A 25,842-nucleotide genomic window follows, 5' to 3' on the forward strand; every position below is an offset into this window, starting at 1 on the left:
CCACTACTAAACATAAACAAAAAGGTAAAACAAAATCTACTTAGTGAAGAAAGCAAACAAGCACACACGAGAATATCAACCCCATGCTATCGCTCCCCTGCAACGGTGCCAGAAAAGAGCTTGATAATCCCCAAGTGCAGGGAATCATCGTAGCAATTCCCAATGGTGGAAGTGATAAGTATGGAGTGTCGAACCCACAAGGAGCTAAAGGTAAGATCAATATTCTCTCATGTCCTATCTACCACTGATACGACTCTACGTACACCGAGCGTTTGCTTCCAACTAGAAACGAAATAAAACTACGTTGTGGGTATGAAGAGGATAACTTTGCATGAAATCGGAGAGCTAAAATATAAAAGTAGGTGCTGTTATCATAAATTTAGAATATATTACTAAATATTATAAATAGCGAGTGTGGAATAATGATGGATCGGTGTGCGGAATTGTCCTAGGCAATTGTTAACAAGACCGGTAATCACTATTGCAATTTCATATGAGGGAGAGGCATAAGCTAACATACTTTATCTTCTTGGATCATATGCACTTATGATTGGAACTCTAGCAAGCATCCGCAACTACTAAAGATCATTAAGGTAAAACCCAACCATAGCATTAAAGCATCAAGTCCCCTTTATCCCATACGCAACAACTCCCTTACTCGGGTTTATGCTTCTGTCACTCAAGCAACCCACTATAAGCGAATCATGAACGTATTGCAACACTGAAAGTGCTAGTTATCGACTAGAGGGGGGTGAATAGGCGATTTTTATGAAAGTCTTCAAAACATGAGAGTTTCGAAGACAAACAATAGAAATGAACCTATTGATATGCAGCGGAAGGTAGACTACACTAAGCAAGCCATAGTCAAGTATTCAATGAAGTGAAAGCTAGAAGACTAATAGCAGCTAGGTAGTAAAGATCGGGATGGAAGATAGTATGAAGCCAAACAACGATAGTAGTCACACAGTTAATTCAAACAGGTAGTGCAAGCAGGCAATGACTTCACGAAGACAAACTATAAGTAAAGAGAGGGAGAGGATAGAACCAGTCACTTGGTGAGGACAAAGGATTTGTTTGACCAGTTCTAGTTGCTGTGACAACTATACGTCTGGTTAGGGAGGCTGAGATTCAACTCAGAAGACCGTGTCTTCACCTTATTCCCCTTGAGCTAAAGACACCCAGTCCTTGCCCAATCACTCTGGTAAGTCTTCAAGGTAGACTTCCAAACCTTCACAGACTTTGTTCACCGGCGATCCACAATGACTCTTGGATGCTCAGAACGCGACGCCTAATCGGCTGGAGGATTCACAGTCCTCAAGTGTAAAAAGTCTTCAGGTCACGCGGACAGAAAGACTTCAGTGATGCCTAACACTCTTTGGCTCTGGGTGTTTGGGCTTTGTCCTCGCAAGGATTTCTCTCTCTCAAAGGCTTCGGAGGTGGGTTGCTCTCAAACGACAAAAGTCATGCACTAACTCTGAGCAGCCACCAATTTATGGTGTAGGGGGTGGGCTATTTATAGCCACTAGGCAACCCGACCTGATTTGTCCGAAATGACCCTGGGTCACTAAGGAACTGACACGTGTTCCAACGGTCAGATTTCAAACACGCGCGGCAGCTTGACTTGGGCTACGAGTAAAGCTGACTCATCCAGCTCTGGATAAGATTTGCTCTCATTGTCTTCGCTCGAAGACATAGGATTTTGGTTGAGCATCACTTCAGTCACTCTGACTTTGTTCACTGGGACCCCACTTAATAGTACGGTGGTTCCTATGACTCAACAAAGAAGAAAAGGAAACAACGAAACAACTAAGTCTTCGCGCTCCATAGTCTTCACACGATGTCTTCTTATGTCATAGTCTTCAATGTGAATATCTTCACATACCACCATTGTCTTCAATGTCTTCATACATTTTTAGGGGTCATCTCCGGTAGGTAAACCGAATCAATGAGGGACTACTACCTGTGTTATCCTGCAATTCTCACAAACACATTAGTCCCTCAACCAAGTTTGTCGTCAATACTCCAAAACCAACTAGGGGTGGCACTAGATGCACTTACAATCTCCCCCTTTTTGGTGATTAATGACAAACTGGTTGAAGTTTTCAACGCGGATAAATATGTGGAATTGCAAAGGATAAAGGTATTGTCTTCATAAGTAGCAAAAGGCTCCCCCTGAAGATGTGCATATAAGTAATTTGCTTTTGGAATGCAAATGCACATGGCAGGTTGTACTTATGGAGATCCTCTTCAACTTATGAAGACAATTCATCATGCATGATTTGATATGACGAAGATAATGACATGCATAATGAAAAATGGACGTCTGCAATATGACTTAGTGCGGGATTTATCATCGCACATGCGGAATTTATCATCGCATCACAGAATAGCAGAAAACGTAGCAGACGACCATCAAGTTTAAGTGTTACAACTCAAAGAACCAAATGTATCATAAGCGAGAGTTGTAAACACTAGGCAAAATATAAAGCAACCGCCCATATGGACCCGCTTGAAGACTATCAACTCATATGCTTCTCCCCCTTTTGTCAGTAAGGACCAAAAAGATTTGAAGACATAGAGCCTCTACTCGTTCCCAGAAGGAGTAGGAGAAGCAGCAGGGTTGGCGTCGGGGTTTGGCGGTGCAGAAGAACTTGGTGCAGTGTCGACACGCGCTGAGGTTGGAGGTGGTGAAGTAGCATCATCTTGGTCATCTATGACTCTGCCATTCACCGTTGTAGCTGAGGAGGAATAGTCAGAGTCTTCAAGAGAGGGAGTTCGACGCAAGATAGCATTCCTTGGAGGAGTGGAGTCAAACTTGAATCTTTCAGCGAAGCCATCGTCTTGAAGATCTGCTTCAGCACTTAGCAATGTCAAACTCTTCCATGACCTCCGACAGGTTTCATGAGTGACAAAGGCATTCTTTGTGGCAAGGTTGCGAATGCGATTGACATCCACCAAGAGGCTTTGCATCTGTCGCTTCAGCCAGTAGTGATGCTTATCCTGTTTCTGATGAAGGGCGGCGAGAAGCTCTCGGTCATTGAGGACACGAGATCGCATTCGAGGCCTTTGCGCAATTGTGCTCTCAGTGGCTTCAGTATTGGCACGATGAGGGCCACGTGTATTGCCAGCCAAAGGATAAACACGAGTGACTGCCTGGACTCCTGCAATGGGCTGTGTGAAGCTTTGGTGGTCAACATTGTGAAGATAAATGGGCTCCTTGGCAGGCTCTGGGTATATGGCTTCAACTGGCATATCAACCTCTGGCAAAAATATCAGATGGTTGCGAGCAGAAGGCTGATAGTTCATAGCTGAGTGAAGCTTGATAAGGCGCGTAACCCATGGAGCGTAGAACTTCAGACCAAAGAGATCAGAGCCTGATGCAGCCAATTGCCTGATAAAGAAGTCTTGAGCATTGAAGCTGATGCCATTGAAGATATAGAAGACCAATGTCTTCATCGCTCCTTCAAGCTTCGCTGCAGAAGAATGTCCCTTGATGGGCCATAGAGTTCGCCTTATGATATGATAGATTGTTCAGGGCAGATACTCTAGGTCTTCAACAAAGAACTCTCTTGGGTATTCAGCGTCGTGTGGCAGAGGCTTCATCATGCTTAGCATTTGGCTCATGTTGGGCTCGGGCTTCTGAAAAATGCTCTCCAATGCATTGCGGTGAAGCTGACAACCAGGCTCGAAGAGTTCACCTGGAGTGGGCAGGCCAGTTAGCTCAATGATATCAAGAGCTTTGGCTTCATGATGGACATTGCCTGTCATCCACTCGGATCCCTGTTGTAGCCGCGAATGTGGATGGTAGCATAAAATTGTAGCAGAAGCTCTTCATTCCAATGCTCCTTATCAGTCACAAAGTTCAGAAGACCAGCATCATGGAAGCAGTCTAGGGCTTCTTCTAGGCAGGGCAGTCCAGCAATGGCTTCACAGTCTAGACGCATATGTGGGAAGATTCGCCCTTGGTCATAGGGAACACAAGAATAGTAATTGCGTTGCTGATAGCTCCAGAACCGATCAGATGAGATCCTTGGCTTGGAATAGGGGTTCTTGGCACTATCGAAGAAAGTGTTGTGCGCAATGAAGCCATTAGCATTGAACGACCCTGATGAAGTTGCAGTACCTGGAAACCTTGACAGTCTTGGCTTAGGCTTCTGGACCTGAGGCCTGTGCTTGACATGATAGTCAAATTGTTGACCGGCAGCAGGTGGAGGAACCAGAATGGGCCATCTGACAGTAACCAACTGACCACGATCAAATGCTTACTCGATGGTGTGTGGCCTTGGAGGCGGTACAGGAGCAGTGGCAGTGGTTGTGGAAGTGACTTCAGGCTGCAGATTTGCATCAGGTGCAGCATTGACTTCAGGTGCAATCACTTCGGGCACCACATTAACTTCAAGCGCCACATGAGCGTCAGCCATGACAACGTCATTGGTTTCAGTGTTGGTGTTGGTGGTCGCCTCAATGTTATCAACCTCCACTCGAGTAGCTGGAGGGTCGGACACGTTCTCCTCGAGAACAACTTCAAGGTTGGTTGGGGGTGTAGCAACACGTTCTTCTTCAATTCTTGGCTCTTCTTGTTCATCGGCTGATGCAGCCGGAATGTCTTCAGCCACTTTGGCTTCAGACGCAGAGATGTTTGCAGTAGGAGAGGCTTCAGGAAAAACTTGGCGTGATACTAATTGGTGCTCTTCTCCTTCTGGAACACTCGACAGAGTGACTTGTGGCCTTGGTCCTTTACAAAGCCTACGAAATGCTGGCGACGCTTGTGGAGATGGAGTAGGTTGGGCCTCAAAGTCATCATCTTCAAGCACCGGAGTGGTGACTTGAGTTGGGGGAGTAGCTGGAGTTTCTTCTTGACGGGGGGAGTCTTGAGGGTGATCAGCCCATGAATCATCCTGAGCGATTGGCGTCAAAGGACGACCAATGCTGATGAGTTCGTTGTTCGTGAGAACAGGCGATGATACCACATTGTGCTCGATCTGAGGAAGGACTTCATCATCTTCTACATTGTCTTGGGGACCAATGTCTTCAGCTACGGTGCGGTTGACAGCTGGAATGTCTTCAGCTTCAGGAGCCTCTAGGGAGGCAGGCTCATGAACTATCAAACGACGCTCTTGTTGTGCAGATGCAGGACGAGCAATAGAAATTGGCTCGACGACAAGGGGCTCTGTGGGAGCAGCCCGATCTTTCTTCTTGGTTTTACGCTTCTTGGCAGGTGGAGCCTCGTCAGTGGTGTTCTTGGTCTTGCGTTTTCTGGCTTTGGCTTCAACTGCCCTTGTTTTCTGAAGCTCTGAAGCCACTGTGGGGACCTTAGGCTTCACGCCTGTCATACTGGCGGGGAAGACCATGCGAGGTTCTTCCCGCCTGGATGCTTTAGCTTGGTCCACAGTAGGCTTCTTCTGCTTGGCAGCCATCTTGGGGTCGATGCCAGGACGCCCAAGTGCCTTGCGCTTCTCAGCTTCATTGTAAGCTTGAACACACTTGGCAGCGAGGTTCTTCATGCGCTCGAGAACCTTTGGCTTCATCACGTTTCTTGTGAAACGCCTCCTTGAGCTCATGCATCATGGTCTTGAAGTTTTGGACGTCTGTCACACTGAGCTTGGCCAGATGCTTCTTGAACTAAGCCTTTTCATAGTCAATCTTGTGCTTCAGTTCAACGATCTTCTGAGCAAGAGCCACCTCAGGAGCAATGGCGCCATGGAAGGAGACGCTGAGGCCAATGGGGAGTTGCAGATCATCAAAGCTAAGATTGGGGGTGTCAAACCACTCATCAATGAAATTGTTCAACACTTCCATGTCAAAGAGAGGCAAATCATTGAATATTTCCGCCTCTTGCTTGCTCTTTATCAGCAACTCAAGAGCATCATCAGCAAGATCGTCGTCACTCGACAGATCAATGGTGTCGTTCTCATTTCTTAGAACAGCAGCAGGGGTCAGTGCTTGACTAGTGGTGTGCATGGGCTTCTTCTTCTTCTTCTCAGACTTGGAGATGCGTGAGAGATCTTCAGACTGCACACTCGGTGCAGGAGGAGCAGTGGCCAGAGGCTTCGCTCGCGAAGCTTTTGGTGCAGTGGAAGGCTTCGAAGCCTTGGGTTTCTTCAGCTTCTTAGGCTTCGGTGGTGCAGGCGCTTCGTCAAAATCAGCGTCATCTGTGGAGTGATCCACGGCAGTCCATTGAACCATAATGTGAGTGATGAGACCTTCTAGGTTGTAGAAGGGCCCAACAAGATTGGGTTCAGCTTCGCGTGTGCCATCAGAAGAGTTGGCGTTGATTTCACGTCAGGGGGCCCTCGAGGAGTCCACGAGATAGGGGCGTGCCCCAGGGGGTGGGCGTGCCCCCCACCCTCATGGGGGCCATGGGACTCCCCTCCGGTAGATTTTTGTTCCAGTATTTTTTATATTTTCCAGAAAAATTCTCCGTTGATTTTCATCGCGTTCCGAGAACTTTTATTTCTGCACAAAAACAACACCACGGTAGTTCTGCTGAAAGCAACGTCAGTCCGGGTTAGTTCTAATCAAATCATACCAAAATCATATAAAACTATTGTAAACATGGCATGAATACTTCATAAATTATAGATACATTGGAGATGTATCATACATGTCCGTGTACGTGCACATCCTTCTAGCGCTACATGTGTCACTGGCTAGTTGAGGTCACTCTTTCGAATCACTGTGGCAAGACATTTTATGATTCCTTTTTATTTCTGCACCCCTCCCGACAGGTGGGACCTATGCAAACGGATAAAAAATGTGTCGTAGCTGGTTCGGATGGATATTGGCGCGTGCGTGGGAGACACAACATTCTCTAGTTAAGGAATAAGTATGCGGTTATCCTAAAAAAAGAAAAACCCTTCTTCGCGCTTCCGCATGCACGAGAATTTGGTTCTTCTTGCAATATGGATGATACCTGGAGGATGAAGTGAACCCAGAGGCATGCTAGCACGGGAGTACTACTCATGTTCCTACTACTCCTACTGTAGTACACTTGATGGTCAAAATATTATTCATCCGGTCCTCACAGTGAAGTCACAAGCCCCTGCGCCCGAGGTGACACCAGTCCAGGCGGCGTGTCCGGGTTACCAAAGTCAGCCTCACCTTGTGCACTGTGAAGTTGCTGTCACCGCCGATGTATAGCATGCCTCGCCTCGTCTCCCTCTCCCCTAGCACCACTCCATCTCCATCTCCATCTCGCCGGAGATCCTGAGGTCAATCTTCATCATCTCACTGTGCCCCCACGTACCCTCGCCTCGCTCGCCTCCCCTAGTACCACTATTCCCTCGCTAGCCGCTCCAGCACCGAGAGCCTTCTCCCCCGTAAATCAAGCCCCCCAAAATCCCACCTTCAAAACTCCACCATGGCCGAACGCGAACCGCGTAGCATCCATATGAGCCGCGATTGGAGCAATCTCCCCAGTGACATCCTCAACCTCTGTTGTTCGTGTATGGATATGTTGAGCGCCCTGCGGCTGGTTGAAGCTCGAGGGACATGCACACGAGCATCATCGAAGCGAGGCCTAAGCTTTTAAAGACACCCTGCTTGCTGCTATCTGGTCTTGCAAGATTTGCTCACCATGATACGGCGGCGTACACAATGCCCCTCGACTTCAATCCGACCTCCATTAGCCGAAACTTCTTTGCAGGTATGTAGCGGGTCGGCATGCATCATTTCCCTCGACTTCAATCCAATCACCATCGTCTGAAACTTCTTGGCAGGTATGTACTGGGTCGGCATGAGCTCCCACTGCATGGCTGTCGTCAGACAAGACAGGAAAAAGTTGGTGCTCGTGAACTTCCACACTTCCCATGAGATTATCCTTCCTATGTTGGATTATATAGGGTTTTAGCATCGCGGTCCAAGTCATCTAGATTACGAAGTCAGTTGGACGCACCTTGTTTTGCAGAAGATTGTAATCTGCCAAGTGCCCACACGGGATGCGAATTACGCAGACTTCAAGCTAATTGCCTTGTTCGACCGCGGACTTGCCTATCTTTTTGCTGGTGCCTTCTTTAGCTGGAGACAACTCACCTCGCAGTGGATCATCAAAGCTGATACACACTTCTGTGATGCTATTGAACACAATGGCATCATCTACGCGATCGACAAAGCAGATGGCACCACGTATTGCTGGGACGGTGCATGTAAGTTGTTTCCGTCTGATGTTAATGATGACTCCATGACATTCTTTGAACTTTTTGTGATGATTGGCATATCCCTGTTTGAGCAGAATTTGAGTAGAACTATGGCAATGTATTAGAGACGCCATAAATCAGCTATATTTGGAATGAGTTAATTCATGCGATTGTGACCATGTCATTACAGCCAATTTGTACCCCTGAATAATCAAACGGTTAGGAAGATATGGATATTCTCCTTATTTTATAGTAATCTATATACTACTAAATATGAGTGTGTATCAATGGCCATGTTAGTTTCCTCATTTTCATGATGTAGAAACATGCATCACACTATTGGTTTCATCTAACCATACATTAGGGAAGTAAATGTGCATATGGAGAACTCTATATTTGGAAGTAGTGAAATCCTATAATGCTTACCATGTGTACATACCTATATTCGCCCTTCAGCAATCAATGGCTAGAATAATATCCTCGCAAAAAATTTGCCCACAGAACATGAGTATATAACAATGCATGGTCTGTTAGTTTCCTTGAAGAATTTGTTTGTGAGGACAAAACATGATTACATAACATGCATGACATGGTAGTTTCCTATGAAGAATCGATTGTGAGATAACATGAGTATAACCATGCATGGCACTTCTATATTTTCGAACGCAGTATACATTTCCCTGTATTTTCCTCCCAGTTCCAACAGGGACATATCAATGCTGTCTCTTGCATTATCCTACTCATACTCTGAACAATGTTGATCTTACATTAACAATGCATGTCCTTTTTGATATGATGCAGTGTCCCTACAGTTACTGCCCTTTGTAATCAGACCACCTTTGCCAAAAATAGGGAAGCACAACTGGTTCCTCGCTTGATCAGACGACGGCAAAAGACTGATGATCATTCGGACACATGAGCCGGAAAAGTTATATTGCAAAAACCCCACTATATACAAGCACCGTGAAATACGTGAGTATCCGGGCAGTGGCTATTATGTCTATGAGCAGGATACCAGCTTGTTGGGGCCTCCAGGATCTTTGAGTTGGAGGCGGGAAAATGGCCTTGGTTCACACTCTCTGTTTCTCGGACTCAGTTATCCGATTAACTAGGAGATCACCGTTGGCAAGGACCTTGATGGCAGAGAGGCTCTGTTTGTTATGGAAAACTGTGTCTACACGGCGAGCCCTAAGAGTACGGGATCAAACTCCCCTGATTGTCAACGATACAACCTATAGCCAAAAGAAGCTGAGAATGACAAAGGCATCTGGATTAACTTTGATCCTTGGATGTGTCGAGTCCGACAGGCAGTGATGTGGTTCAAGCCTTCAAGTTGATAGGTAATTGGGCTGTTGCATCGAAAGGGTGGAGTACTGGTGTCTCCGGATCACTGGTGGCTGAAGCGGGGCTGCAAATTATGATGGTGTTGGATCATCCCTCTTCGAATGACTTGTTGTCTTTGCTGCTTGTTCTGGATGGGTAGTTCTCTCTTTTGTTATGCATATTCCTTGTCATTTGGTCATCCTCATCTATGTCACTCTTACTATGTAATAGTTGCCTCTATTTAGAATGTCATTCTCGTCTAGATCACGAGAGTCTGAGCGCAGCAGATGGGTGCTTTTTGGTGGTGTAGCAAGACTTCTTATAAACCATCATGTCTTGCTGGTTATGTCACTAGTAGTCACTAGTCAGTGTTTGAATGTTGTATATATCATTGTTTCGAACTGTTTATTGTCTCGAACTGCTGGTAGGCTAAATGAGGGCATCACCATTCTCCAGTGTTCAGAGTATATCTCCTTTTTCAAGTTATAATTTGAGCTCAGTGTCTTTTCGATGATGTACACTTGTTTGGGCCAGAGAGGTGTCGTTGAATATGGGCCGAGTAGTAACGCAATGCCAAACAGTTCAATTATGACTCTCAGGCCGGGCTCTCAAAAGATCTTCAAAAAAAGGCCGGGCTCTCAAAATAAGAAAGAATTGGGACTCTTACACCGACATGTGGGCGCCACCGGTGTTTTCGTGCGCTTGCGCGCCGAGAGCATATTGGCGCGTGTTTGAAATTCATGCTGGCTTTTCATCCCCAATCTCCCGCTCCTCCCCCACCTTTGGAATCTCGATTCCTAGTCCAGTTCCCCCAAATCCCCCTCTTGTACTCCCTGTACTCAAGCGCACTATCATGTCGCCAGTCAACGAGGATCTCCGAGCCGGAGATCCTGAGGTCCGTCCTGCCTTCGGACGCTGCGCGTTGTCGCTCAACAGTGGCATGGCGGCTCTTGATGACCAGTTCACCGGTAAAGTGCTGATGGTAACCATGAACGGTGACCGGCATCCCGTCTCGCCGGACAACCTTGTAAAAGCTCTTGGCATTGCGCACGGAATCCAAATAAGCGACTTGCTCGTTGAAGTCTGTCAGCCACCGGCTGATTTCTTCGTCAGGTTCCAGACAACATTCCACTGCAGTCATGTGTTTGAATCTTCTCGGCGTTTGTTTTGCGATGGCGCGCTGATGAGCTTTGATCGGTGGCACCCAGGATGGGGCTCGGTGCCCTCTGAGCTTGAGTTTTTAACAAAGCTTACCTTCCACGGCATGCCTCGACGTGCTTGGAACAACGAGTCCGTGAATGAGCTTATCAACGACCTTGGAGGTGAGCTCGTAAGTATGTTTGTTCCTCCAGACAGCTGGGCTCTGACGGTTATGGCATCGATGAAGAAGCCGTCCACCATAACGAAGGTGATTGGTGTTGAGATACCGGTGCAGGAACCGGCATTGTACTATTCGTCGCCACCAAGGCCTCCGCGGACCACATTAGGGATGTACCTGTATCGAGTGTTCGTGCATGTCAAAGAAGTGGTCAATCCATCAATCGAAGTCCTGCCGCCGCCGCTGGTGCCCGGGTCCATCGACGACGTCCATTACAGGAGTCAACGTCAGACTTTCCCCGTGTTGCTTGGAACGATGGATGGCACAGGGCCTACTCCATCGCGTGGTAGAGGCCACTGCTTCTTTGGGAGAAGAGGCAGGGTTGGCTGCCTGGATGCTCTAACTTGAGGTAACAACTGAATCTTATCAGATACTAGTTAAATCCGAGCTATGGGTGTGGAGCACTGATGTGCCAGTACATTTGATTGTGACCTGTTCTATTTTTTTACCTGAACTTTTTTTAGAATGGGGTGTATGTCAACTTAATGTTCTAGCAGAACTTATATATTGTGTTGTTTGTCTGTTTTCTTTACACAGCATTCAAGATATTTCCCCGTCATTGATAAAGACGATGAACCGTTATGTACGAGTTCGTTGGTTTCAACATAGCCCTACCGGTAGCGATCCACTGCTTCCACCCTGATTGTGCCGCCTGCGTAAAAAATTTGTATGCAAGTTCAGTGTGCTATAATGTTCTATATGATTGTGTCAACTATATAAGTTTTTACTAAGCATCAGCAATGCATATAGCTGAAAGATGTATTTACGAGCATTGACCGATGGGTCTCTCTCTCTCACACACACGCACACACACAAACACACACTCACACACAAGCACAAGTGGGACCCACCAAATTATTTCTTCGCTCGTGACAGCTTTTAAATAGGTTCACTGTACTCTAACTTTTTTCTTAAGTTATTAATTGAGCTCAGTGACTTCAAAAAGTTGTACAGAAGCCTTGTCTGGGCCTTTCCGGCATCCCTGAATGTGGCTGAGTAGCCATGTAAGATTGTACTGTACTACACATGCCTTTTTTTCAACATCAGCAATTCAACTGGGCCGAGAGTTGTACACAATATCCGGGTCAACTTGTTATTCTCCGCCCCGCTGGGCTGCAAATCTTTCCTAGGAGGGATGCATTAGGCTTAATAAGAAAATGGGGTTTAAGAAATAATAAATGGGATGTAATTATAAAAACTGGGCAGTAACTATAAAAAAATGCACCAAACACGTAATTAGTTTAAAAAATATATTATTTTTGGAATTTTAAAATTTTAATTTCATTACTTGTTGCGCGCGCAATGTTTCATTGGATTTTAACGTAATAAAAATTTATTTTGAAATTATATTTAATCTGACTAGAAATTTCGGGATAAAAATATTTCAGATCCCGTCAAAATGTGCAAAATTTTATTGAATTCTGTTTTGACGGTTGGTTGAAATTATGAATCGTTGTCCTAGCTAGAAAATGGGTTGTACTTTTAACAACTGTAAATGAGCTATAGTAAATTCCATTAGAATTCAAAAATGGGCTGTACATTCTTAAAAAATCGCAAATGGGATATATGTTCTCTGCCACACACTTATGGGACTACTAAGTTGACGCGTCCCCTAAAAAACAAAAACTAAGTTGACGCGTATGCAAGGCTTTGTCAACTTATAGTCAACACACGGTTCTAGCAGTAGTGGCCGTTGGATGTCCATCCAATAGATGTCGTGCTTCTTCTTCAATCTCGGATATTCTTGCTTCAGCCACCCAAAAAATGATTCCTCCCCCTGACATCTGGGGCTCACCATTTCGGAGGCTGACCTGTGGGCCTACTAAGTTGATGCGTACCAATATAAACGATTCTAGCTGCAGTGACCGTACGATGCCCATCCAACGGCCGTCGTGCTTCTTCAACCTCTGGTCTTCTTGCTCCAGCCGCCCAAACCAGCGCCGGTCGTGCCGCCTGCTCCTGCCTCCCATGTCCGGCTGTGCTGCCACCACTGGCCATGCCATCCCTCTATACTCACCCACACCTCCTGCTCCGGCGATGGCAGCCTCACACCGCAGCCGAAGCAGTCAACCCACGTACTCACTAAGGGAAATACCTACCGTCGCTGTGTTGCATCATCCCTTCCTCTTTGGGGAAATACCGACATAGTTCTAGCAGACATCAAAAGGAATTGCTGGCATCGTTGCCGGGGAAGATCAAGTCAAGATAGTCTCCCGGCCACGTGCCAATTTCTGGCACCGCTGCAGGGGAGGATCATCAACATCTACCAGGTTCCTAATCACAAATCTCATCTCCTTGCAATTTACATTATTTGCCATTTGCCTCTCGTTTTCCTCTCCCCCACTTCACAAAAAATTGCCGTTTTATTCGCCCTCTTTTTGTTCGTCGTTTTCTTGCCGAGCCTGTTTTTGTGTGCTTTCTTGTTTGTGTAGTCATGATGCCTCAAAGAAAATAATATGATGTTCCTTACCCCAATATTTTGCTTGAAACTGAGAAAAGTACCAAGGAATATATGACTACACAATTTGAGCACAATAAATATTTTACCGAAGAACTTAAGGAGCACTCCGTTGTGCTAGATGCTATAACAAAACAAATTGTTGATATTAGTAGAGAAGTTTGCAATCTCCAATCTAAATATGATTTTGCTGAAAGTTTGCTAGGAAACATATCTGATGCACAAGCTATCCTAGTAAATTAAATGGCCGCTAAACCAATCTCTCTAGAGGAAAAAAGTGATAAAGATATTGAAATGATTGGTGTTTCTTCTATTGATTCCTTGTTTAGTAAAATTAAGATTGATGAAAAAGGGACTGGAGAGGAGTCAACTTTAGCTAGAAGGCTCCCCGATAATTCGGAGGGTGAAAATCTTGTTGAGAAAATTGATAAAAGTGGGTTTGAAGAGGTCAAAACTTTAACTAGTGATGTGCGCACTCTTTTGGATTACAAAGACTTTAATTATGATAGTTGCTCTTTGATTGATTGTATTTCTTTGTTGCAATCCATCATAAATTCACCCCATGCTTATGAACAAAATAAAGCTTTTACTAAACATATTGTTGATGCTATGATGAAAGCTTTAGAAGAAAAGTTGGAATTAGATGTTTCAATTCCTATAAAATTGCATGATGAATGGGAACCTACTATCAAAGTCAAGATTAAAAATTATGAGTGTTTCACTTTGTGTGACTTGGGTACTAGTGTTTCTATAATTCTGAAATCTTTATGTGATGTGCTTGGTCTTATTGACATTGAAGAGTGTTCTTTAAATTTGCACTTGGCGGATTCTACTATTGAAAAGAGTATGTGAAGAATTAATGACATTCTTATTCTTGCAAATAGGAATTATGTGCCCATAGATTTTATTGTTCTTGATATTGATTGCAATCCATCTTGTCCAATTATTCTTGGTAGAGCGTTTTTACGCACTATTAGTGTCGTGATTGATATGAAAGAGGGCAATATTAAATTTAATTTCCACTAAGGAAGGGTATGTAACACTTCCCTAGAAAAATAATTAGGCCGCCATATGAATCAATCATGAGGGCATCTTATGGATCTCGAAACAAATATGACAAAACTTAGATCCTTGGTTTATGCCTAGCTAGGGGCGTGAAACAATAGCTCTTGTTGGGAGGCAACCCAATGAATAAAATTTATTTTTGCTTTTTGCTTTCTGTTCTTGGGTGTTTGCACAATTCTGCTACTGTTATGATTGTGTTTTTTGTGTTTTAATTAGTGTTTGTGCCAAGCAAAGCCTTTAGGATCTTCTTGGGTGATACTTGTTCGATCTTGCTGAAAAACAGACATTTTTGCATTCATGAAAATAATTTTCATAAATCACAGAAACGTGCTTTTTCTCTGACTCTTTTTGCAGAAGATTAATATACAAATTTCCCAGGCCGTCCTGATTGTTTAGAATTTTTGGAGTTATAGAAGTATTCAAAATATCCATATTGCTACAGACTGTTCTGTTTCTAACATATTCTATTTTCTTTGCGTTGTGTGCTTGTTTTGATGATTATATGGTTTTCTTTGATGAGTTTTTGCCATAGAAAAGTTGGAATATAGTAGATATAATGCAAGAATAAAATATGAATTGGTTTGCTACAGTACTTATAGTGGTGATTTGCTTTCTTATACTAACGGATCTCGCGATGGTTTTGTTGAGTTTTGTGTGATTGAAGTTTTCAAGTTTTGTGTTATCTTACGATGGATGAAGGAATAAGGAGTAAGAAGAGTCTAAGCTTGGGGATGCCCATGGCATCCCAAGCTATTATCCAAAGAGAAGCAAGCAACTAAGCTTGGGGATGCCCCGAGTGGCATCCCCTCTTTCTTCTAACGACCATCGGTATTTTACTCGAAGCTATGTTTTTATCGTCACATACTATGAGTTTTGCTTGGAGCGCCTTGTATGATATGAGTCTTTGCTTGTTTTGCTTTGTGTTTTTAGTCTTGATCCCTTGCTGGACACACTTATTTGAGAGAGCCAAAATTCTACCATGACTTGTTAGAATTGCTCTCTATGCTTCACTTAAATTTTTATGAGCTATGGGTTTGCTCTAGTGCTTCACTTATATATTTTTGAGCACGGTGTGCTTTAGTACTTTTGAAGAAATTCTGTCTTGCTTCACTTAAATTAATTTGAGAGAAAGAAATATTATGCTCGTGATCTTCACTTTATTTGTTTGAGCTTATCAAAAGCAACACATGAAAATTAGTCCCAAAGTGATAGATATCCAAGAAGGATATAATAAAAACTTTCATGAAGATCATTGGACAAAATAAACTTGATTCCTTGTAATAGTTTTGAGATATGATGATGTGATATGTGAGTCATGTTGATGAGTAATTATGCTTTAGTAAGAATATTGGTGTTAAGGTTTGTGATTCCCTATGCAAGCACGAAAGTCAATAGTCATGCAATGAAATTATATCCTACTTGTGGTGCATTATTTGGTGTTAATTATGCTTAATGCTCGCTTATGAGATTATTCGTTTCTTGGTTGGTCGCTTCTCAATCTTTTGCTAGCCTTCATTTTGCACTAAGTATGATCACTACTTGTGCATCCAAAATCCTTTAAACCAGTTTTGCCACATGAGTCCACTATACCTACATATATGCAGTATTCTTTTGCGTTCTAAGCAAATTTGTATGTGCCATCTCTAATATTCAAAATAAATTTCTCTTTTGTACGCTCGTACTGCTCACGAGGCGGTGAGGGGTGGCTAATATTTTCCATGCTAGATGTGTTACTCTCACGATGAGTGTTTATTCACTTGTCATTGCACGAGAGTAAGGCAAAGGTATTAGGGATGCCCAGTCCCGAAATGAAAAATGAATTTACTTTATGTTGTCAAATAATAAATTCCTTGGAAAGTGTTGGTATGGAAGGCAACCGTGGATACGGCTAGCCATGGAAAGTGAAAGTATGGTGGAAAAAGGAATAAACTTTATTTCTGTTTGGGAACCGCCTATGATATATCTAGCATGGAAAGTGTTGGGAACTCTAAGTCATTTTCGTTGGTGGGAAAAGTATGCCTCTCAAAATGTTTTTATCTCTCAATTTTTGCTTTGAGCTCTGGCACCTCTACAAATCCCTACTTCCCTCCGCGAAGGGCCTTTCTTTTACTTTATGCAATTTTTATTTTTTATTTGAGTCTCCATCTTCTCTTATAAAAGCACCAACTAGGGGGCACTATGATCGTACTTGAGCATTGGGTGTAGTTATAGGCGAGTGTGTTTCATGAATGGATCAATGATTGAGCATGATGGGCTAGGGATAACTTATTTTAGCGTTGATATTTTGAAAGACATGGTTGCTTGTTGATATGCTTGAGTATTTAAGTCTCATGTCAAAACTAGACTATTGCTTTGAACAATATAAAAGTCCAAATGTCCATGCTATAAACAAAAGAATATGAGATGACATGTTAGGAAGCATTCCACATAAAAAATTCTGTTTTTACCATTTACCTCCTCGAGGACGAGCACTAATTAAGCTTGGGGATGCTGATACGTCTCCAACGTATCTATAATTTTTTATTGTTCCATGCTGTTATATTATCATTCTTGGATGTTTTAAAATCATTTTATAGTCATTTTATACCATTTTTTGGTACTAACCTATTGACATAGTGCCAAGTGCCAGTTGTTGTTTTCTGCATGTTTTTACATCGCAGGAAATCAATACCAAACGGAGTCCAAACGCAGCAAAACTTTTTGTGGATTTTTTTGGACCAGAAGACATCCAATGGGCCGGAGAAGCGCCTGGGAGGTGCTCTGAGGGGAGCATAACCCACCAGGGTGCGCCTGGTGGCCCAGGCGCGCCCTAGTGGGTTGTGCCCACCTCGGGTGCCCCCTGAACCGACTCTTTGCTCTATAAATACCCCAATATTCCAGAAACTCTAGGGGAGTCAACGAAAATCAATTCCAGCTGCCGCAGAGTTCAGAACCACCAGATCCAATCTAGACACCAGCACGGAGGGGTTCACCACTTCCATTGATGCCTCTCCGATGATGCATGAGTAGTTCTTTGTAGACCTTCGGGTCCGTAGTTAGTAGCTAGATGGCTTCCTCTCTCTCGTTTGATTCTCAATACAATGGTCTCTTGGAGATCCATATGATGTAACTCTTTTTGCGGTGTGTTTGTTGGGATCAGATGAACTTTGAGTTTATGATCAGATCTATCTTTTTATCCATGAAAGTTATTTGAGTCTTCTTTGATCTCTTATATGCATGATTGCTTATAGCCTCGTATTTCTTCTTCGATATTTGGATTTTGTTTGGCCAACTTGATCTATTTATCTTGCAATGGGAAGAGGTGCTTTGTAGTGGGTTCGATCTTACGGTGCTTGATCCCAGTGACAGAAGGGGAACCAACATGTATGTATCATTGCTACTAAGGATAAAACAATGGGGTCTATTTCTACATAAATAGATCTTTTCTACATCATGTCATCGTTCTTATTGCATTACTCTGTTTCTCCATGAACTTAATACACTAGATGCATGCTGGATAGCGGTCGATGTGTGGAGTAATAGTAGTAGATGCAGGCAGGAGTCGGCCTACTAATCTTGTACGTGATGCCTATATAATGATCATTGGCTGGATATTGTCATGATTATTTGAAGTTCTATCAATTGCCCAACAGTAATTTGTTTACCCATCGTTTGTTATTTTTCTCGAGAGAAGCCACTAGTGAAACCTACGGCCCCGGGTCTCTTTCTCATATTATTTGCCTTTGCGATCTATTTATTTGCCTTTTATTTCAGATCTATTAAATCAAAAATACAAAAATACCTTGCTGCACTTTATTTTATTTGGCGTTTGATCTATCAGTATTTACAAATCTCTCACGTCCGTTTGCCAATTTCTGGCGCCGTTACCCGAAAGGGATTGACAACCCCTTTAACACGTCGGGTTGCGAGTATTTGTTATTTGTGTGCAGGTGCTGTTTACGTAGTGTTGCTTGGTTCTCCTACAGGTTCGATAACCTTGGTCTCATCACTGAGGGAAATACCTACCGTCACTGTGTTGCATCATCCCTTCCTCTTTGGGGAAATACCGACGTAGTTCTAGCAGACATCAGAGGACGACATCCAACACCAGCAGCATACATTTTCACAACTCTAACCAACCAGAGGAAATTCGTGCAAACATGGACTGATTTCATATAAGCATGAAGGATTTCATATAAAAAAGTTGGATCTTCATATAAACATGAAGGATTATATTACATTTACATGAACTAAGAGGTGCTAATCCGGCTCTCGTGGTATAATTAATACCTAATCTAAATGGCCACCCGCGGATCCCTTTGTCTTCCTCTGTCCGGCAGACACTTGCGGGGTCGACGAAGGTTCTCGCAAGAGACGAAGCAGCCAAGAGACCGCCTGTATACATAGTCGTCGCCTCAGCGGTGGCCTTCATGGGACCCTAGCGGCGGCGGGCTGCCGTGTTCTACTTCTCCTCGATGATGGCGGCTGACACGGAGAAGCTAGCCACTGACTCGTCGCTCTCAGCGCACCCGGCTTCTGTCTCTGCCTGCATGGCGCTGCCATAGGCACGGGAGGCGCGGCCACAGACATGGGAGGCGCGGCCACCGCAGACACGGGAGGCGCGGCCACCGCAGACATGGGACGCACGGCCACAAACACTGGTGGCGCGGTACGACACGGCAGCGACGAAGCCCGTGCTGTCGTGCCGGTGTGGAGCAACTCGCCACTCCTCATCGAGCTGAACTGGAGCGGCGAGTTGCTGAACCACGGACCAGCTTGGGGTGGCAACTGGCTCCGTCGGGCCAGGCGAGGTAGGTGAAGCACCGAGCGCCCTCGCTTGTATCCGGAGGGCTCGGCGGGCCACCCAGCCGGGTAGTATGCTGGAGAACAGCTCCTCAGAAGCCATCGGAAGAGTGGAGAAAATGGTGAAGGAGGAGATGGGGGAGCGGCGGAGGGGTGCGATTCTTGCCCGCCGTCTAGCCTCGTTTAAATAGACGGCGGACGGTAGGATCTTGGCAGGCGTCTGGCCTTGTTTAAACTAAGGGCGGACAGGAGGAGCTCGGCCAGCATTGCATTTAATTCCGGCCAGCTCATGAACAGACGTGTGGCCAGAGTAGGTTTCTCGGTTTGCATGCGGGTTTAATGGAGGCGTTTGATGGAGGTGAGAAGGAGTGTTCAGCCGAGCGTGCAGCGGGCGGTGCTATACTATTCAATTTGACTGCTACTAGTAAACCAGGACGGTAAAACTATATTGAGTAAACCAGGACAGTTCCCGATACGGCTTTAATGCAGACGAGGGAGAGGACAGCGGTTCCCGAAATGTTGAACGGTCAATGATGCATCCTCCTTCAATTAGCATGCTGGGGAAAGTAATGGGAGGACGACGGGGGAAAGAGGCAGCACGATGTGAATGCAACGCAGTTTGCACTCATATAAAGGTGCCCTCCATTCCAATGCATCTACCACATCGTACGCACCTAAGAACCTACACTAAGCGGAAAAGTGCTCACTCCAGAACCATGGCGGTTGTGCTAGATGGTCCATGATGCCGGCCTGCGGCATGGCACCGAGGATCGTCTCCAGAGGGTGTTGGTGAGCGGTTGGTTCATGGCCAACGTCGACGCCAGCTACGACTCTCAGTTGGACAAGATGATCGTTGCCACCATCAACAAGTTCACCGTCGTCAAGAAGCTCGTGGACGACATCGCCGTACTCCTCCAGCCCACGCGCCTGGGCTCCTCATTGCCTGCCACCCTAATCCTCTTTCAAGCACTGGTGGCCCTGTGACTGCCCGCTGACGCAACAAAGAATGTCCACCTGGAGGTCGCGCTCGCCGCGAGGCGCCTCACCCTGCAAGAATTCATCGACCTACACATCCACGTGTACGAGGAAGTCATGTACATAGGTATCTACAAGGCCAGTGAGGGCGCTATGATGTTGGCCCTCGTCAACCGGCTGGAAGCCTTGGATGCCTTTGTTGAGAAGCACCTTGACCTCGCCACAAAAGCCGCCGGTCGGTGGCCCGGTGCACTCAGTCGAGGAGGAGGAGGTCGTACGTTGATGGATGCATCTTTCTTCTTGCCTCATGACCACCACTACGATCACATCATCATGGCCTTAATTCTTATTGTGCTATTGCATTCTCGTTCCAGTCAATAAAGAAATGTGCGATCCCTTTGCTCACATTTGGAGGCAATTATATGCATCACTGTAACTAGTACTCCATCCGTCAATTTATAGGTTGTGCTCACCTTTTCCATCAACTTCGTAATTTACGTTCGATGCTTGACCTGACCTACGAACTACTCCTAAATTCAAAAACTGAGACCGAACTTATAAACTCAAAACTACTCGTGCAGCACGCCTGTCATTCGCAAGTTCAAAATGAGAAACTGGAACACGTACATGAAGCATGTCCCTTCCCATTCGCATACCACACTGCCGTTCCGCCCCCCGGTCAACGCACATTGGCTAGGCTTTATATCACTACAACATGTGGGACCGCATGTGACCAAACCGATGATGCACCAACCTAGCTACTACCCTGCTTATCTGGCGGGAAAAGCCCCGCCCTAGCGTTTCCAATCGTTATTTCTATCTATTGATCGTGCCAAGGAGCAAAACCAAATGTTACAATTTATACATGTTTCCTTACTCCTATAAAAGACTCAGTTGGTGATGATGGTGTGTCTGCCATCCGTTATTTCTAACCATTAGATCTGCATCTAACGGCTATGAGGTAAGTTGTGGCATTTTTGCAACAATAGCCCACTTCTCTGCTCCAATTTGCAGAAAACCCCTTATTATCTTGAAAGCAACCACATCCCTCCCTCACCTCATCAAAACAACCTGAGAAATATATTTTGAGTGAAACGTAATATATTTTAGTGGTATATGTATATAAAAACAAGAGCATTTTCTTTCATGTTTGTGAACAAGTAATATTCTACTTTGGATCTGTTGCAACGCACGGGCACATTGCTAGTAAAAGGAAAAGGCGCGTTCGCGTCACACCCCCACACGCCCGGGAATCGGGAGCACTCCACAGCCCGTCCGGCAGGCCACATAGCTAGGGAAGGCATGTTGCCTAGCATTTTCACTTTCATGTGTGACCGTAGTTGAGAAAAGCGACTATCGGCAAACCGCCCCCCGCCCCCCGCGTTGGAAAACAGAAACGAGGAGGGGGAGATCTAGCTGTAGCACGAAATCCAAGAAATTTGGTGTTATATGGGACTCGTTAATAGAGTAGGAGCACTCCGTACTACTCCTACTACGAAGTTTGTACTACTACTACCACTATACAACTAGGTACGTGCATGGCATAGCATCGTAGGAACAAAAAATGGGAAGATCCTGTTTTGGGCGATTTATCTTTTTTTTTCAGTCAACGTAGTATGAATAATATGATGTGGGGGGCACCCATGAAGCCACATGGCACGTCTGGAGGTCTTATTTAGAGCTTCTTGTGTGGATTAGGTTATAGTATATCCGAATCGCAGCCACCTGGACCATTGGATCAACATCAATCAATGGTTTATATCGTGTACGTGCAAACACACGCATTGACTCCGGAAAAATAATGAATATAGAATATATGATACATAATACCGTATATTGGGTTTCTCTAAAGTCAAACTTTGTATACTTTCAACAATTTGTAGGAAAAAGTATTAACATATACACCACCAAATATATATCATTTGATTCATCATTGCTTTTATTTCCACATCGTGTAAATTTGTTAGTGTAAATGTTCATATTGTTTTCACCAAATTCGATCAAGCTTTATAAAATTTGGCTGCAGTCAAAGCTATATATGTGCAAAGTAAATTACAAACGGAGGGAGTGGAATAGATATAGATATAACTATACAAATAAAAAATATAGTAATATATTATATAGATATAAATAAGGCTACTACCCTTTTTCTAGGTTAGAACTCTCGTTGTTGTGTACACATTGTTTTGCTCCGCTATAATTTGCATTTGCGGGGTGTGTGTAGGACTACCGCCTTTTGTTCAGTACCGGCAACCCCACCATTATCCTTAATTAATTCATATTGGCAATTACGATTGCATTATCTTAGTTCTAGCCGGTTCTTCGGTTGCTTGGAGGAACTCCATCACGTTATTCAGGTTGATTTTGTGCATACGACAAGATCATCGTCCATCGAAGATTTGTTTAGTAACGATTGTCGATTTGTATCACCGGGTACGATATAGCTAGATCGTGAACGTCAAAATCCACCAAATCGATACTTATGCCCACACTCATTGAAATATTGGGTCGCCATCATAAGACTACCACCTAGGCAATTCCTTCCCTATAACATACACATTAGCACCCATCTCATTATTCAAGTCCACGCCTCCCTCTCTCTCTCGAAACACACACACCTCTCCACATGATGCGTGTCTCTTGGTCTCTCTTCTATCCCATGACAAAAAGGCACACCGCCATTCTCTTCTTCTTGCTACCCCATCTACGTAGTTAGGTCTCCTTGCAACAAACAAACATTCATCTGTCTCTCTACTATCTCTTTTTACCACATATAACCTTCCACCCCTAGCCAGCCGTGTTGTCGAGGTCTATCTAGCTCTCTCATACACAAACAGACGTTGTCTGTGTGTCACTTCATTGCACACACACTATCGTTCTCCCAAAGCCGGAACCTCGTAACCTTGTCGATCCAACGTTACACGCACCTCTCTCTCTAACACACACATGCGCACACACACACCCTCTCTCTCCCTTTTGGACACTCTTCTCTCTATGACACACACAGTCTTTCGAAGACGCATATGCCCCTCTCTCGTTAGGTATCGCTGCCCCCGCCCCCCTCTTTGTCACACAAATATTCTCTCTATATCTATCTCTCGCAATAATACATGCATAGTCTAAATTGAAACCAACTACAAAAATGAGCTCGGATTGCAAAAATCAAATCCACTCCCAAATAGAATATGAAAATAGGGTGAAATCATGCACCCAAATGTTTGTTGCATGCATGAATGTCAATGATATGGATGTACTACTCGTACATCCACACAGACCCATTTCACATAAATTACATTAAACCATTATCAAAATATGGTGCGTAGGTGATGTTTGTTGTACTGCTCCTGCCAGCCTTCCTCCGACACGTTCCAAAATATTGTGCTACTTTCGATTCTATTTTTCTCCTCAGACCATGTGAAACCACGAAAAGGTCACCCCCCGCCCCCACTAGTACCATAGCTCGAAGCTCCCATATGGACACAACACCCACTGGAGCACGCAGTCGTTGCCGAAGTGGACGGCGCCGCGGCCTGGGAAGAGGACGGAGTCTCCGACATCGCCGAGGTGGAGCACGCCCTCTACGGCCGCGAGTAGCGTGCGCTGACTGTCCACGCGGAGGACAGTGTGATCTAGCGGTTCACCCTCGTTGGCCACAAGGGGTAACTGTGCTCCAGCAGCACGCCCTAGTCGGTCACGAGGAGGTGCATCGTGTCCTCGCTCTTACAATGTGGACAAGCGCGTTCTCTAGCAGCATGCCCACGAGCATCGCATCGTCGAGAGCACGCCCGCGAACATCACATCATCACCGCTCTCAACGTGGACGAGCGTGTGCTCTGGTAGCACGCCCGCGAACATCGCATCCTTTCCGCTCACAATGTGGATGAGTGCATTCTCCAGCAGCATGCCCACGAGCATCGCATCATCACCGCCCGTGGACATCACATCGTCGCCACTCTCGACGTGGACGAGCGCGTGCTTCGGCAGCACGCCCGCGAACATCGCATCCTCGCCACTCAGGCGCACGAGTGTGTGCTCCAACAGCACGTCCGCGAGCATGGCATCCTCGTGGGTCACGTGGTGGTTGGGCGCGTGCTCCAGACAATACCCCAGGAGTCAGGACGCGAGCACCTCGCCCCCGACTACGAGGAGCGCGAGCTCCAGTGGGCACTCGAGGAGTCCAGCGCCGATATGCAGGTGGCGGCGTACGTGCAAGATTATCCTTCGAGCTCTCCTCCTCATACGAAGACGCCTACACCGCCCCCGTCATACGTCCTCTGCCTTGGCTCCAGCGGACATTTGGAGTTTAGTTTTATGGAACGTTAATATTTGGATTAATCATACCTCTACCAAACTATGAAGAATCAAGACTAATGCAAAAAAACAACCTATGACTAATAGGCATAAATAGATGATGTGGCAGCATTGCATGTTGGAGTATATTGCAATTATGGACTGCATGCATGACTAGCTTATGTGGCTTGGTTGCGTGGCTAGGAAAGGCTAGAGAAAAATAAATAGATAATGTGTTTAGAGTGCACTCCACTAAATGGGAGCATGTATCTTTAGACTGCACTCCACTTTTTTCAGACGCTTAGGTGCACCGGATGCCGTGCCACGCTACAAAATGTTAGAAAAAAATCTGCTCCATTGTTTAAAAATCTATTATTATCTTGAAACCAGCCACACCCGCCCCTCACCCTCACCTCATCAAAACAGCCCGAGGAATATGTCTTCAGTGAAGCATAATTTATTTTTACTGATATGTGTATATCAAAAGTAGAGTGTTTATATTTCAAGTTTGTGAACAAGCATTATTCTACTACTTTGGATCCATTGCAATGCACAGGCCAGCACATTGGTAGTAGTAAGGAACAAATTCCGAGTTTGGCACGAGTTCATATTGCGGGAGCACCACAAGGCCTGGCGCGGGAGTTACATTTCCCTCTCGGGGCCCACGGGACCGAGCTTCAGCGGCTTAGTGCACCTACCTTTGAGTCAATGACATGTGGACCCTAAATGCGGCTGGCCCACATGTCATTCTCATAAAAGAAGAGGGGCGGTGGGACAGAGAGGGGTGAGGTGTAGGTCGGGGGACGTGTGGTGTCATGGGTTCGAGCGGCGTCATGGGAATCGCGTGTGGCTGTGGTAGAAACTTGATGGTCGCCGCAGTTCAGCTGGCACGCATGTCATGCACACAAAGGCAGAGGAGCGGTGGGGCCGAGAGGGGTGAGGCGCACGTCGGGGGACGTGATGCCGTCAGTTGGAGCGGAATTGTGGGAATCGCGTGTGGCAGTGGTAGAAACATGATGGTCGCCTTAGTTCAACTTCCATGGACAAGCTGTCATGTCTACTGACACATGCATTGTGTACTGCTCACTGCAATGAGTAGTAGTAGAGAAACTAGGAGGATAAGTAGTTCATTATAGTCAAGCGGACCTATATCAATGTACACAGAGTACACTTGTTCCAGAGACATGCACCCCAGCGAAATAGTTCATCTATATCAATGTACACAGAGAGGAAATATAATTTTTACAATAGAGGAAATAGCTCATCCATCTATAATGCCCTACTACTGGTGCAACTTCTTCTTCTTCTTCTTCTTCTCATTTTCTGTGGGAGACGGCTTCGCAACAAGCTCTTTTGACCTTGCAGCTATCTCGAAACTCACACGGGCATCGAGGGTAGCATATTTTATCCGCTCATAGGTCAAGGGATAATTCTCC

The sequence above is a fragment of the Aegilops tauschii genome, chromosome 6, assembly GCF_002575655.3.
Source record: "Aegilops tauschii subsp. strangulata cultivar AL8/78 chromosome 6, Aet v6.0, whole genome shotgun sequence".
In the NCBI taxonomy this organism is placed as follows: domain Eukaryota; kingdom Viridiplantae; phylum Streptophyta; class Magnoliopsida; order Poales; family Poaceae; genus Aegilops; species Aegilops tauschii.